Raw genomic sequence first — 4071 nt, 5'->3', positions numbered from 1 at the left:
GCGAATAAGTATCACTCAGTATGCCCCAAACTTCGACGGAGAATTCTGTGTCAAATCATCAAACGAGTTAGTTTGTATAGCAAGCCGAATATATATATATATATATATATATATATATATATATATATATATATATATATATATATATATATATATATATATATATATCGGAAGAACAATTGTGAAATTAGTAGATTTAAATTTGTCAACATGCAAGTTAGTTGATAAGAATTTAAAACGCGTTCTTTGCCCATTTCATCTAATGTCGGTCATGTGTACTATTAGCCTGACATTACAGTACTATGCGAGAAGAGTCATGGATTAATGTGTAAACGATGAAGTTTGTTTGCGGACTAATACAAGAGCTATGACATGAGAACTAGTAAGAACAATTCTTTTACCTTCTCCTTACTCTAAAGCTAAACATAAAATTTAAAAGGGAAATAATCCTTGGAATACTTTTTCTCACCTGCTCGATGTTTAATTTTACATCGGCCGTCAGTTTTCGTTCAGAAATGTTTGAAAAAATAATCCATCATTCTGCTTCAGCGTAGGATAGAAAATTTCGATACATGGGATGAAAACGTTAAGCCAGACGCTCTGAACAGCCTCTTATCTGACGCGAAATTATGACCCACACAAATGTTTGACCCACGCAGAATTATGACCCATGTAAATTTTTGACCCTCAGGTGGAATGTTCCTCTCCGACGCCGATGCATATGATGGATAGATTTATTCGGCCTCGTCTTACCGCCTCTCGGGTGGCTACAACCTTTCTGTCATGCCATGTAATTGTATACTAAATGAAGTTATTCATCACAACCCTCTACCAGTCTGGTGGACATAGAAAAGTCGATTCACACTCTCTAATACATTCTTTGTTTTAGCTTTGTCAGATTCCTTCGGCAAATTTTATAGTTACTGAACTACACAAAAAATTACATTTATTTAACACCGAAGTAGCCAACGACAACAACACCAACGCAGAGTCTCGCATTTTTGCATTTTTATATATAAAAAAGAAGAAGAAAAAAAAAAGGCTAGACTATGCAAGTGGTTAAGGGGGACGATATAGGGTCATATCAGTTTATCTAAGGGAAAAAAGGGGGTTTGCACTATGGGGTCAAAATTTATAGAGTCAAAATATATTGGGACTGTATAGGGTCAAATGAAAATGTATAGGTGAGACTGTATAGGGCCATATGAAAATATATAAGGCCTATATAGGGTCAAGGGTTGTATAGGGACAAACACAATATAGACATAGTCATACAAATACATAGACATAGACAAATCAACAAATACACAAACAAACATACAAACAAAATATGGCAAGAGAAAAGAAATCTTTTCGAGGCCTTTGGGCTTCTCCGAATTTCTCTCCTACTTTTTTCTTCTTCACCAACTCCTCATCTTTTCTATGAAATTTTTGTTCTTCTCCTTTTTCTCCTCCTCCTTCTCCTCTTTTTTATTCTTTTAATTCTCTTCCTCTTTCCTCTCCTTATCCATCTTCTCCTTTTCCTTTTTTCCTCCATCACATACAATCAACAATCCTACCAAACACACTATCACACAAGCAAAGTGAGTTAGTGTTTATAGTCACACAACTAAACTATCGCACACAACTAAACTATCACACACAAACGTTAATTAGACTATTATGTTTTTTATGTTATGGAAATGTACACACACGAGCACACACACACTAACAAAAATAACTTAATGCCAAAAATTGATCTTTTCTAGAGATATGGTTATCCTTGTAAAGGATTGTTTTGAGAGCTCCATATGCACCTGGTCAATGTTCGCACCTCCCAGGTCTAGCAACACATGCAGAGCGTCTACTCCAACCTTCTCTCAATCCACTGTTATTGTTGGGAGCGCAGATTGGGAATGGTTGGTTTCATTATCCCATTCCTCAGTTTGAGGGATAGTGAAGACTCGTTCCCTCATTCTTCTCTTCCAGACTCGCGGCTGTTGTGGTCTCTGCGGCTCCACTGTCTTCTAATTCCTCTTTTCAGTTTCAATCTAGAGGACAGCGGCTCTCATTGTGGTGGTTGTGTCTGATGTGTGTAGCGTTGTGGTGTTGATGGCGTCCTCACCACTGGCTTGACCTCACAACGCTGCCTCAGGATGAGGTGAGGTCAGATTAGTCTTTTCTTTATCTCCTCTTCTTTTATCTTTTTCTCCTACGCCTCCTCTTATATTTTCCAATGACTTCTTTGGCTAGCTCGTCCAGGAGGCGACGAGCATACTGCAGATGCATTTGGAGCTCAAGTAATTTTTGAGATTCTACTCATCTTCTTATATCTTGCCACGTTGACGATGGTTAGACAGACTGATGATGAAATTAAATTAAAGTCGTTATCGCCAATCGGGCATATTTAACTGGTCAATACCTTCATTGTGGGTTTGTTAATTAATCGTGGGGGTAGGGTGTTAGTGGTGGTAAGGGGCCTCACCACCTCAATGCTATAATGTGTGCATGGCACATTATTTGATTATATATCCAAGCGTAGCAGGAATAAAAGGATGGAGACAGTAAGGAGGTCCCTCTTTAACATCCTTTGATGTTTTTGATCCCTGTTTTCCCAAAGTAAATATGCCGTCTTGAGCAATTTTAAATAATGTTGACTCTGTGTTATTTGTTGTTTTGATGAAGTAGGCAACGCAGCCTAATTCATTTTTTGATTGGGTTTCTGTTTAAATATTTAACTATGTTTGATAGTTTAGGGTTCTATGTAACTGAGTTAAGTTATATCCCGCCTTGTGCGTTGATCCTAATGACTTAGGTATTTAGTCACCATATATATATATTTATAGGCCTTGTGTCATATGCATAATTTGGGTGCCGCATTGTGCAGCGGAGCCTGATGGTCACATGGTTATTAGATCACTTTATAATTCTAATTTTGGGTACTCATTAGGTAATCCTATTTTTTTCGTATGATCAATCATGGTCAATTTGTGAGACGGGACCCGATGGCTGGGTTTATATTCACCTTATATTTTCTAATAATTTCGGGGTAGATGAAATATATATATATATATATATATATATATATATATATATATATATATATATATATATATATATATATATATATATATATATATATATATATATATATATATATTGCGCCACTTCATTATAGTGCTGAAAGAGAGAGAAATAGATGCAAGAGTTTGTTAGTAATATTTAGAGAAATGAAATTGCACTATGTAGGATGGTGAACTGTTTTTACTGCCATTTCTATATTCCGACATTGATATATGTGATACCAGACTGACGAAAGCACCAATTTATATGCCTGAAGCACGGACGTGAAGGAAAACATCCTTCACACAAAGCTAACGATATACACACCACACCACAACCAAAACATGGACTGCGCGGACCTAAAAGCAACACAGTTCAATTATTTACCTTCAACACACTCTACTACCACCAATACATACAACCATACAAGAAACACACACTATCAAACAAGCAAGCGTACGAAGTATTTATAGACACACTTCTATTCCTTACATAAAAAATAGTTTTGGCAATAGAGTATTATCTCTTTTTCATAGATAGGGGGTAGCCTTGAAAAGGGCTGTTTTGTTTTAGGGGTTTGCGCAATCTCGTAGCACCTGGGATTTTATAGGGTGATAGTGTCCCTCGTCACTGCCTTGGTCAAAAGCCCACAAAGCATAGCGTATTGCGTATTGCATAATCGCAGTACGAAATACCGTGACTGGTGTTGGTCCCTAAACGTCCCGTAGCTTGGTACAGAGACAAATACGATCTCAAGTAATTCTTCTCGCCAAACGTAGGTTCGAAGGGTCTGGTACGCAATGTCCTACCATCTCGACTGACTTCGATCTTGGAGACTTTGTAACGCTTAAACTCGAAACGATTGGCATTGATGGCTCCGTCGAGGGCTTCATTGCTGACGATAACAATGATTAAAAGTTTGGGTAACTGTCCTTGGAACAAATGATCATTGATCTTGGATCGGAGTTAAGCGGCAATGGTGAAGGTTTTACTTCAACGCGTCGTATCAGATACTTGGCCGTCGTTTTG

The sequence above is a fragment of the Sinohyriopsis cumingii genome, chromosome 19, assembly GCF_028554795.1.
Source record: "Sinohyriopsis cumingii isolate HCF-2022 chromosome 19, ASM2855479v2, whole genome shotgun sequence".
Taxonomy (NCBI): Eukaryota; Metazoa; Mollusca; class Bivalvia; order Unionida; family Unionidae; genus Sinohyriopsis; species Sinohyriopsis cumingii.
This window is presented reverse-complemented; position numbering follows the sequence as displayed.